Source organism: Thunnus maccoyii, chromosome 24, assembly GCF_910596095.1.
Source record: "Thunnus maccoyii chromosome 24, fThuMac1.1, whole genome shotgun sequence".
Taxonomy (NCBI): Eukaryota; Metazoa; Chordata; class Actinopteri; order Scombriformes; family Scombridae; genus Thunnus; species Thunnus maccoyii.
In genome coordinates, this window is record NC_056556.1 from 3411929 (window position 1) to 3424991 (window position 13063).

The window sequence follows — 13063 nt, forward strand, 5'->3', positions numbered from 1 at the left end:
GTAGAGGTGCAGAGCAGATGAAACATTGTGAGGATTTTTTTGTGACTTTTAACTTGTGTGGTGGGACAAGTCAATTTCTTTTCCATTTGTCGTATAAAGAAATCGGACAAGCCTTAAAGTCGAGCAGTAAACTCTGTTCTGAATTTATTCTTTTTTTTTTTAAATAAATTCAGATCAGGATCAGAATTTATTTTGATCATAAATATAACTAAACATTGTTTCTATAGCAGCAACAGTAAATGGTAAATGGACTGTACTTGTATAGCGCCTTTCTAGCCTTCCGACCACTCAAAGCGCTTTTACACTACGAATCACATTCACCCATTCACACACATTCATAGGCTGAATGGGTACAGGGGCTACCATGCAAGGTCCCAACCTGCCTATCACAGGAAATCTAATCATTCATACACATTCACACATTGATGGCACAGCCATCAGGAGCAATTTGGGTTTAAGTATCTTGCCCAAGGACACATCGACATGCGGACTGGAGGAGCCGGGAATCGAACCGCCAATCTTCCGATTAGTGGACGACCCGCTCCTGACCCTACCTCCTGAGCCACAGCCGCCCAGCTGCAACAGTCATGTTTACAACAGCAAAGTCACTTTATAAACTCAATAATATCTCTGGAAACAAATGTAAAATGTCAATAAAATAAATAATATTCCTGACATGAAAATTCTGAGTGAAGTTTAGAAAGAAAGAAGAAGACAGACATCAGTCAGTATCAGTCCTTCCTCCTGTCCTCCTCCTCCTCCCTCTGCTGCTGATGTGATTGACTGCTGCAGGTACCGCTGGTAGAGAGGAGAGGCTGCTTTGTCTCAGCCAGCAGCTGAGTTTACAAGAATGAGCCAAATTTGAAGATTGGTGGCAAACTAAGCTAAACAGTTAGACTACATACAGACAGCTTTAGTTTTAGCTTGTTGCTAACAATTAGCGATTAGCCGAGCTAGCGCGCTGTGGTTGTGAAAAAAATAGCAGCAGTGGATGAGAGACTGCGGACAGAGCAGTTGAAAATATGACTTTTCTACATGTTTATGCTTGTTGATCAGGTGTATTGATAGAGTATTGGCTTTTTACTCGCTAAGGTGTTATTGCACTTAAGAAGTAACGAGCGTAGTTGTCGTCAACTCGAGTAATCTTCACTTCACATGTGATCTGCTGTTCACTGACTTTGCTGTGTGTGTGTGTGTGTGTGTGTGTATGTTTGCGTATGTTTGTGTGTGTGTTTGTGTGTGTGTGTGTGTGTGTGTGTGTGTGTGTGTGTGTGTGTGTGTGTGGAGGAGAGGCTGCAGTTTGAGAATAAATTACAACAAAACATTAAAAAGTGCTGATAAAAGAACCGGTAACATCGGAGCTTATCAATACTACAGTCTTTAATCATTTATCCTCGGGGCTCGTTTAATACCGGGTTTCGGTACCCATCCCTACAGAGAAATAAGTGCACATTAAATAAAACTGCCATACCTTTGATTATTTTGGAGAAAACAGACGTATAAATCGATGCATAAACAACCGCAGGAAGCTGGAACAAGCGTTGATGTCTGGAACAACCAACGTCTCTTTCCCTCGCCGTTTAATCGTTTACAAAGTGAAAAAAGCAGAAATGTGGTGGCAGAGTAAAATCTTTTTTGTGTTAGTGGTAAAAATAAACAGACTATGATGGAACAAATAATTCACTTTTGATGGAAATCCGTCTGTAGACGGAGCTCTTGCACCCATGTAATCTGCTTCTAACGCTACATGATTTCTTCTTTATTCAGATTGAAGAGCTGCAGTTTGTCAGAGATCAGCTGTGCTTCTCTGCTCTCAGCTCTGAAGTCCAACCCCTCCCATCTGAGAGAGCTGGAGCTGAGTGGAAACTCCAGTTGGGACAGTTCAGAAAGGAATCTGCAGTTTGATTTTCTGGAGAGTCCAGACTGTAGACTGGAGACTCTGAGGTCAGACACCATTTCTTACTTGTGTGCTGAGATTAATATGATGTGAAAGTTGTGGTGACACTAAACTGCAGACATGAGGATGATTTTTGTGAGGTAAAATCTCCTTCAGATTTACACATTCAAATGTTGTTTTCAAACATTTAAATACTATTTAAAGCCTCCCTCCAGTGTATTTTGGCATTTTTGAGATATTTCATATTTTTCTGAGTCATTTTCTGACCATGTTGATTAGCCACAATGTTCACCAAATATTTGTGGACAAATAACTTCATTTTGTGCTGAAAGATCAAAAATGTCAGCTGTTGTTAAAACTGAACAATGACGTATGACTATAGTAGAACGCTGCAGTCATACGTCATCCTCATAAAATCCCTTTGTTTTTGTGAGCGTCACATAGGCTACTGATACAGTATCAGGCGCCTGTGTTTCATACTAAATAGTCTACTGGATGCAGACGTGCTGCAACAACAGATTAATGCTTCAAATATAAATCATTTATTTCAGTTAGACACTCTCCAACCAACATGTGCACAGAAAATAAGGTTTAATGTGGTTAAAGCAGGAAAGTCAGTAAATCAGTGTGCAGTGATGTATAAATGAATGTGGCTGATTGTTACAGTATCTGTTGTCCACAGCTGTTTATACTGTATGAAAAGCTTCTCCTTCACTTCATTAAATCCCTGCAGCATCTGAAGTCAGCAGGACTGATATGTTGATAAATCTGCAGCCTCTGAGAAGTGCTGCGCCAGAGCGCAGTGCCGTTAAACAGAAAGTAACGCTGGCTGGAGTGGAGCTTTAGTTATTTAATTTTAACCCATAGTTAACAATTTAAAAACATACTTTCAAACATTCAGATCTTTGTTTTAAATCAATTTTGATAACATTAAAACATCTGTGACCACATAGACTTTATACTGATCCACACTGAGCATCTTTTTGGTCTTCATATTTAATATAAGATGAAAAAGCTGCACTGTCTAATTCACTGTTAAGTCACTGTGTGTTTATTGAAGTAGCAGCATGTTGTCATTAATATTAATGAAGCTCTTTTTCACTGTTTGTATTTGACAGTTTTTAACCTGCATCCTGTTGGGTTCAGGTGTTTGGAGTTTCCATTTTCTAAACTTGTTCATTCTAAACCTTCTTCAGCTCTGAACAGATTATGAAACATTGAATGATTTCAAACACAATAATCTCATGGATGCCGGTGAGAATTTTTTTTTTGACTGAACTTTTTTCTACTGGTGTCCAATGACGAGCACCAAAGTGTGAAGTCACCTCGGGGGTCTGGAGGCATGGCCCCCCTGGAAAATATTTTGTTTTAAATGATGCAATTTGGTGCATTCTGGTCATGATTTTTATTTCTGGCAAAGGCACCAATTTATACATGAAAAGGATAAAATAAAATATTTGACCTTCATAAAGTATGCTATTTCTCTCCTTACTGACAAAACACTTGTAGGCCTACTTATTTTAACTATTCAACTATATTTTAGAATAAAAATAACACAAATATCTGAACTTATTATCTTTATCAACTTTAAAGGCAACCAGAATCTACATCAGTCAGTAAAAGAAAAAAGTTAAAATTCTTGTTACTTTTATGTTAACATGACAATCAGTAGTCTTATTGATCCTCCTTATTGGTTTGGTTCTTTATCAATACTAAATAATTGCTTTTTTTTAAAAATAATTGTTTTATAAAAGAATAAATTCAGAACAGGATTAGAATTTATTTATATTATAAATATAAGTAAACATTGTTTCTAGAGCAGCAACAGTCATGTTTACAACAGCAAAGTCACTTTATAAACTCAATAATATCTCTGGAAACAAATGTAAAATGTCAATAAAATAAATAATATTCCTGACATGAAAATACTGAGTGAAGTTTAGAAAGAAAGAAGAAGACAGACATCAGTCAGTATCAGTCCTTCCTCCTGTCCTCCTCCTCCTCCCTCTGCTGCTGATGTGATTGACTGCTGCAGGTACCGCTGGTAGAGAGGAGAGGCTGCTTTGTCTCAGCCAGCAGCTGAGTTTACAAGAATGAGCCACATTTGAAGATTGGTGGCAAACTAAGCTAAACAGTTAGACTACATACAGACAGCTTTAGTTTTAGCTTGTTGCTAACAATTAGCGATTAGCCGAGCTAGCGCGCTGTGGTTGTGTAAAACATAGCAGCGGTGGATGAGAGACTGCGGACAGAGCAGTTGAAAATATGACTTTTCTACATGTTTATGCTTGTTGATCAGGTGTATTGATAGAGTATTGGCTTTTTACTCGCTAAGGTGTTATTGCACTTAAGAAGTAACGAGCGTAGTTGTCGTCAACTCGAGTAATCTTCACTTCACATGTGATCTGCTGTTCACTGACTTTGCTGTGTGTGTGTTTGTGTGTGTGTGTGTGTGTGTGTCTGTTTGTGTTTGTGTGTGCGTGTGTTTGTGTGTGTCTATGTGTTTGTGTGTTGGTGTGTGTTTGTGTGTGTGTGTTTGTGTCTGTGTGTGTGTGTGTGTTTTTGTGTGTGTTTGTGTTTGTGTGTGTCTGTGTGTGTGTGTGTCTGTGTCTTTGTGTCTGTGAGTTTGTGCGTGTGTGTCTGTGTGTGTGTTTGCGTGTGTCTGTGTCTGTTTGTGTGTGTGTGCGTGTGTGTGTGTGTGTGTGTGTGTGTGTGTGTGTGTCTTTGTGTTTGTGTGTGTGTGCATGTGTGTGTGTGTGTGTGTGTCTTTGTGTTTGTGTGTGTGTGTGTGTGTGTGTGTGTGTGTGTGTGTGTGTGTGTGTGGAGGAGAGGCTGCAGTTTGAGAATAAATTACAACAAAATATTAAAAAGTGCTGATAAAAGAACCGGTAACATCGGAGCTTATCAATACTACAGTCTTTAATCATTTATCCTCGGGGCTCGTTTAATACCGGGTTTCGGTACCCATCCGTACAGAGAAATAAGTGCACATTAAATAAAACTGCCATACCTTTGATTATTTTGGAGAAAACAGACGTATAAATCGATGCATAAACAACCGCAGGAAGCTGGAACAAGCGTTGATGTCTGGAACAACCAACATCTCTTTCCCTCGCCGTTTAATCGTTTACAAAGTGAAAAAAGCAGAAATGTGGTGGCAGAGTAAAATCTTTTTTGTGTTAGTGGTAAAAATAAACAGACTATGATGGAACAAATAATTCACTTTTGATGGAAATCCGTCTGTAGACGGAGCTCTTGCACCCATGTAATCTGCTTCTAACGCTACATGATTTCTTCTTTATTCAGATTGAAGAGCTGCAGTTTGTCAGAGATCAGCTGTGCTTCTCTGCTCTCAGCTCTGAAGTCCAACCCCTCCCATCTGAGAGAGCTGGAGCTGAGTGGAAACTCCAGTTGGGACAGTTCAGAAAGGAATCTGCAGTTTGATTTTCTGGAGAGTCCAGACTGTAGACTGGAGACTCTGAGGTCAGACACCATTTCTTACTTGTGTGCTGAGATTAATATGATGTGAAAGTTGTGGTGACACTAAACTGCAGACATGAGGATGATTTTTGTGAGGTAAAATCTCCTTCAGATTTACACATTCAAATGTTGTTTTCAAACATTTAAATACTATTTAAAGCCTCCCTCCAGTGTATTTTGGCATTTTTGAGATATTTCATATTTTTCTGAGTCATTTTCTGACCATGTTGATTAGCCACAATGTTCACCAAATATTTGTGGACAAATAACTTCATTTTGTGCTGAAAGATCAAAAATGTCAGCTGTTGTTAAAACTGAACAATGACGTATGACTATAGTAGAACGCTGCAGTCATACGTCATCCTCATAAAATCCCTTTGTTTTTGTGAGCGTCACATAGGCTACTGATACAGTATCAGGCGCCTGTGTTTCATACTAAATAGTCTACTGGATGCAGACGTGCTGCAACAACAGATTAATGCTTCAAATATAAATCATTTATTTCAGTTAGACACTCTCCAACCAACATGTGCACAGAAAATAAGGTTTAATGTGGTTAAAGCAGGAAAGTCAGTAAATCAGTGTGCAGTGATGTATAAATGAATGTGGCTGATTGTTACAGTATCTGTTGTCCACAGCTGTTTCTACTGTATGAAAAGCTTCTCCTTCACTTCATTAAATCCCTGCAGCATCTGAAGTCAGCAGGACTGATATGTTGATAAATCTGCAGCCTCTGAGAAGTGCTGCGCCAGAGCGCAGTGCCGTTAAACAGAAAGTAACACTGGCTGGAGTGGAGCTTTAGTTATTTAATTTTAACCCATAGTTAACAATTTAAAAACATACTTTCAAACATTCAGATCTTTGTTTTAAATCAATTTTGATAACATTAAAACATCTGTGACCACATAGACTTTATACTGATCCACACTGAGCATCTTTTTGGTCTTCATATTTAATATAAGATGAAAAAGCTGCACTGTCTAATTCACTGTTAAGTCACTGTGTGTTTATTGAAGTAGCAGCATGTTGTCATTAATATTAATGAAGCTCTTTTTCACTGTTTGTATTTGACAGTTTTTAACCTGCATCCTGTTGGGTTCAGGTGTTTGGAGTTTCCATTTTCTAAACTTGTTCATTCTAAACCTTCTTCAGCTCTGAACAGATTATGAAACATTGAATGATTTCAAACACAATAATCTCATGGATGCCGGTGAGAAATTTTTTTTTGACTGAACTTTTTTCTACTGGTGTCCAATGACGAGCACCAAAGTGTGAAGTCACCTCGGGGGTCTGGAGGCATGGCCCCCCTGGAAAATATTTTGTTTTAAATGATGCAATTTGGTGCATTCTGGTCATGATTTTTATTCCTGGCAAAGGCACCAATTTATACATGAAAAGGATAAAATAAAATATTTGACCTTCATAAAGTATGCTATTTCTCTCCTTACTGACAAAACACTTGTAGGCCTACTTATTTTAACTATTCAACTATATTTTAGAATAAAAATAACACAAATATCTGAACTTATTATCTTTATCAACTTTAAAGGCAACCAGAATCTACATCAGTCAGTAAAAGAAAAAAGTTAAAATTCTTGTTACTTTCATGTTAACATGACAATCAGTAGTCTTATTGATCCTCCTTATTGGTTTGGTTCTTTATCAATACTAAATAATTGCTTTTTTAAAAAAATAATTGTTTTATAAAAGAATAAATTCAGAACAGGATTAGAATTTATTTATATTATAAATATAAGTAAACATTGTTTCTAGAGCAGCAACAGTCATGTTTACAACAGCAAAGTCACTTTATAAACTCAATAATATCTCTGGAAACAAATGTAAAATGTCAATAAAATAAATAATATTCCTGACATGAAAATACTGAGTGAAGTTTAGAAAGAAAGAAGAAGACAGACATCAGTCAGTATCAGTCCTTCCTCCTGTCCTCCTCCTCCTCCCTCTGCTGCTGATGTGATTGACTGCTGCAGGTACCGCTGGTAGAGAGGAGAGGCTGCTTTGTCTCAGCCAGCAGCTGAGTTTACAAGAATGAGCCAAATTTGAAGATTGGTGGCAAACTAAGTTCAACAGTTAGACCACATACAGACAGCTTTAGTTTTAGCTTGTTGCTAACAATTAGCGATTAGCCGAGCTAGCGCGCTGTGGTTGTGTAAAACATAGCAGCGGTGGATGAGAGACTGCGGACAGAGCAGTTGAAAATATGACTTTTCTACATGTTTATGCTTGTTGATCAGGTGTATTGATAGAGTATTGGCTTTTTACTCGCTAAGGTGTTATTGCACTTAAGAAGTAACGAGCGTAGTTGTCGTCAACTCGAGTAATCTTCACTTCACATGTGATCTGCTGTTCACTGACTTTGCTCTGTGTGTGTGTTTCTGTGTGTGTGTGTGTGTGTCTGTTTGTGTGTGTGTGTCTGTGTGTTGGTGTGTGTGTTTGTGTGTGTGTATGTCTCTGTGTCTGTGTGTGTGTGTTTGTGTGTGTGCGTGTGTGTGTCTTTGTGTGTTTGTGTGTGTGTTTGTGTGTGTGTGTGTGTTTGTGTGTCTGTGTGTTGTGTGTCTGTGAGTTTGTGTGTGTGTGTTTTTGTGTGTGTGTGTGTGTGTGTGTGTGTGTGTGTGTGTGTGTGTGTGTGGAGGAGAGGCTGCAGTTTGAGAATAAATTACAACAAAACATTAAAAAGTGCTGATAAAAGAACCGGTAACATCGGAGCTTATCAATACTACAGTCTTTAATCATTTATCCTCGGGGCTCGTTTAATACCGGGTTTCGGTACCCATCCCTACAGAGAAATAAGTGCACATTAAATAAAACTGCCATACCTTTGATTATTTTGGAGAAAACAGACGTATAAATCGATGCATAAACAACCGCAGGAAGCTGGAACAAGCGTTGATGTCTGGAACAACCAACGTCTCTTTCCCTCGCCGTTTAATCGTTTACAAAGTGAAAAAAGCAGAAATGTGGTGGCAGAGTAAAATCTTTTTTGTGTTAGTGGTAAAAATAAACAGACTATGATGGAACAAATAATTCACTTTTGATGGAAATCCGTCTGTAGACGGAGCTCTTGCACCCATGTAATCTGCTTCTAACGCTACATGATTTCTTCTTTATTCAGATTGAAGAACTGCTGGTTGTCAGAGATCAGCTGTGCTTCTCTGCTCTCAGCTCTGAAGTCCAACCCCTCCCATCTGAGAGAGCTGGATCTGACTGACAACTACAGTTGGGACGGTTCAGAAAGGAATCTGCAGTTTGATTTTCTGGAGAGTCCACACTGTAGACTGGAGACTCTGAGGTCAGACACCATTTCTTACTTGTGTGCTGAGATTAATATGATGTGAAAGTTGTGGTGACACTAAACTGCAGACATAAGGATGATTTTTATGAGGTAAAATCTCCTTCAGATTTACACATTCAAATGTTGTTTTCAAACATTTAAATACTATTTAAAGCCTCCCTCCAGTGTATTTTGGCATTTTTGAGATATTTCATATTTTTCTGAGTCATTTTCTGACCATGTTGATTAGCCACAATGTTCACCAAATATTTGTGGACAAATAACTTCATTTTGTGCTGAAATATCAAAAATGTCAGCTTTTGTTAAAACTGAACAATGACGTATGACTATAGTAGAACGCTGCAGTCATACGTCATCCTCATAAAATCCCTTTGTTTTTGTGAGCGTCACATAGGCTACTGATACAGTATCAGGCGCCTGTGTTTCATACTAAATAGTCTACTGGATGCAGACGTGCTGCAACAACAGATTAATGCTTCAAATATAAATCATTTATTTCAGTTAGACACTCTCCAACCAACATGTGCACAGAAAATAAGGTTTAATGTGGTTAAAGCAGGAAAGTCAGTAAATCAGTGTGCAGTGATGTATAAATGAATGTGGCTGATTGTTACAGTATCTGTTGTCCACAGCTGTTTCTACTGTATGAAAAGCTTCTCCTTCACTTCATTAAATCCCTGCAGCATCTGAAGTCAGCAGGACTGATATGTTGATAAATCTGCAGCCTCTGAGAAGTGCTGCGCCAGAGCGCAGTGCCGTTAAACAGAAAGTAACACTGGCTGGAGTGGAGCTTTAGTTATTTAATTTTAACCCATAGTTAACAATTTAAAAACATACTTTCAAACATTCAGATCTTTGTTTTAAATCAATTTTGATAACATTAAAACATCTGTGACCACATAGACTTTATACTGATCCACACTGAGCATCTTTTTGGTCTTCATATTTAATATAAGATGAAAAAGCTGCACTGTCTAATTCACTGTTAAGTCACTGTGTGTTTATTGAAGTAGCAGCATGTTGTCATTAATATTAATGAAGCTCTTTTTCACTGTTTGTATTTGACAGTTTTTAACCTGCATCCTGTTGGGTTCAGGTGTTTGGAGTTTCCATTTTCTAAACTTGTTCATTCTAAACCTTCTTCAGCTCTGAACAGATTATGAAACATTGAATGATTTCAAACACAATAATCTCATGGATGCCGGTGAGAATTTTTTTTTTGACTGAACTTTTTTCTACTGGTGTCCAATGACGAGCACCAAAGTGTGAAGTCACCTCGGGGGTCTGGAGGCATGGCCCCCCTGGAAAATATTTTGTTTTAAATGATGCAATTTGGTGCATTCTGGTCATGATTTTTATTTCTGGCAAAGGCACCAATTTATACATGAAAAGGATAAAATAAAATATTTGACCTTCATAAAGTATGCTATTTCTCTCCTTACTGACAAAACACTTGTAGGCCTACTTATTTTAACTATTCAACTATATTTTAGAATAAAAATAACACAAATATCTGAACTTATTATCTTTATCAACTTTAAAGGCAACCAGAATCTACATCAGTCAGTAAAAGAAAAAAGTTAAAATTCTTGTTACTTTCATGTTAACATGACAATCAGTAGTCTTATTGATCCTCCTTATTGGTTTGGTTCTTTATCAATACTAAATAATTGCTTTTTTTTTTTTAAATAATTGTTTTATAAAAGAATAAATTCAGAACAGGATTAGAATTTATTTATATTATAAATATAAGTAAACATTGTTTCTAGAGCAGCAACAGTCATGTTTACAACAGCAAAGTCACTTTATAAACTCAATAATATCTCTGGAAACAAATGTAAAATGTCAATAAAATAAATAATATTCCTGACATGAAAATACTGAGTGAAGTTTAGAAAGAAAGAAGAAGACAGACATCAGTCAGTATCAGTCCTTCCTCCTGTCCTCCTCCTCCTCCCTCTGCTGCTGATGTGATTGACTGCTGCAGGTACCGCTGGTAGAGAGGAGAGGCTGCTTTGTCTCAGCCAGCAGCTGAGTTTACAAGAATGAGCCAAATTTGAAGATTGGTGGCAAACTAAGCTAAACAGTTAGACTACATACAGACAGCTTTAGTTTTAGCTTGTTGCTAACAATTAGCTATTAGCCGAGCTAGCGCGCTGTGGTTGTGTAAAACATAGCAGCGGTGGATGAGAGACTGCGGACAGAGCAGTTGAAAATATGACTTTTCTACATGTTTATGCTTGTTGATCAGGTGTATTGATAGAGTATTGGCTTTTTACTCGCTAAGGTGTTATTGCACTTAAGAAGTAACGAGCGTAGTTGTCGTCAACTCGAGTAATCTTCACTTCACATGTGATCTGCTGTTCACTGACTTTGCTGTGTGTGTGTGTCTGTTTGTGTTTGTGTGTGCGTGTGTTTGTGTGTGTCTTTGTGTTTGTGTGTTGGTGTGTGTTTGTGTGTGTGTGTTTGTGTCTGTGTGTGTGTGTGTGTTTTTGTGTGTGTGTGTGTGTGTGTGTGTGTGTGGAGGAGAGGCTGCAGTTTGAGAATAAATTACAACAAAATATTAAAAAGTGCTGATAAAAGAACCGGTAACATCGGAGCTTATCAATACTACAGTCTTTAATCATTTATCCTCGGGGCTCGTTTAATACCGGGTTTCGGTACCCATCCGTACAGAGAAATAAGTGCACATTAAATAAAACTGCCATACCTTTGATTATTTTGGAGAAAACAGACGTATAAATCGATGCATAAACAACCGCAGGAAGCTGGAACAAGCGTTGATGTCTGGAACAACCAACATCTCTTTCCCTCGCCGTTTAATCGTTTACAAAGTGAAAAAAGCAGAAATGTGGTGGCAGAGTAAAATCTTTTTTGTGTTAGTGGTAAAAATAAACAGACTATGATGGAACAAATAATTCACTTTTGATGGAAATCCGTCTGTAGACGGAGCTCTTGCACCCATGTAATCTGCTTCTAACGCTACATGATTTCTTCTTTATTCAGATTGAAGAGCTGCAGTTTGTCAGAGATCAGCTGTGCTTCTCTGCTCTCAGCTCTGAAGTCCAACCCCTCCCATCTGAGAGAGCTGGAGCTGAGTGGAAACTCCAGTTGGGACAGTTCAGAAAGGAATCTGCAGTTTGATTTTCTGGAGAGTCCAGACTGTAGACTGGAGACTCTGAGGTCAGACACCATTTCTTACTTGTGTGCTGAGATTAATATGATGTGAAAGTTGTGGTGACACTAAACTGCAGACATGAGGATGATTTTTGTGAGGTAAAATCTCCTTCAGATTTACACATTCAAATGTTGTTTTCAAACATTTAAATACTATTTAAAGCCTCCCTCCAGTGTATTTTGGCATTTTTGAGATATTTCATATTTTTCTGAGTCATTTTCTGACCATGTTGATTAGCCACAATGTTCACCAAATATTTGTGGACAAATAACTTCATTTTGTGCTGAAAGATCAAAAATGTCAGCTGTTGTTAAAACTGAACAATGACGTATGACTATAGTAGAACGCTGCAGTCATACGTCATCCTCATAAAATCCCTTTGTTTTTGTGAGCGTCACATAGGCTACTGATACAGTATCAGGCGCCTGTGTTTCATACTAAATAGTCTACTGGATGCAGACGTGCTGCAACAACAGATTAATGCTTCAAATATAAATCATTTATTTCAGTTAGACACTCTCCAACCAACATGTGCACAGAAAATAAGGTTTAATGTGGTTAAAGCAGGAAAGTCAGTAAATCAGTGTGCAGTGATGTATAAATGAATGTGGCTGATTGTTACAGTATCTGTTGTCCACAGCTGTTTCTACTGTATGGAAAGCTTCTCCTTCACTTCATTAAATCCCTGCAGCATCTGAAGTCAGCAGGACTGATATGTTGATAAATCTGCAGCCTCTGAGAAGTGCTGCGCCAGAGCGCAGTGCCGTTAAACAGAAAGTAACACTGGCTGGAGTGGAGCTTTAGTTATTTAATTTTAACCCATAGTTAACAATTTAAAAACATACTTTCAAACATTCAGATCTTTGTTTTAAATCAATTTTGATAACATTAAAACATCTGTGACCACATAGACTTTATACTGATCCACACTGAGCATCTTTTTGGTCTTCATATTTAATATAAGATGAAAAAGCTGCACTGTCTAATTCACTGTTAAGTCACTGTGTGTTTATTGAAGTAGCAGCATGTTGTCATTAATATTAATGAAGCTCTTTTTCACTGTTTGTATTTGACAGTTTTTAACCTGCATCCTGTTGGGTTCAGGTGTTTGGAGTTTCCATTTTCTAAACTTGTTCATTCTAAACCTTCTTCAGCTCTGAACAGATTATGAAACATTGAATGATTTCAAACACAA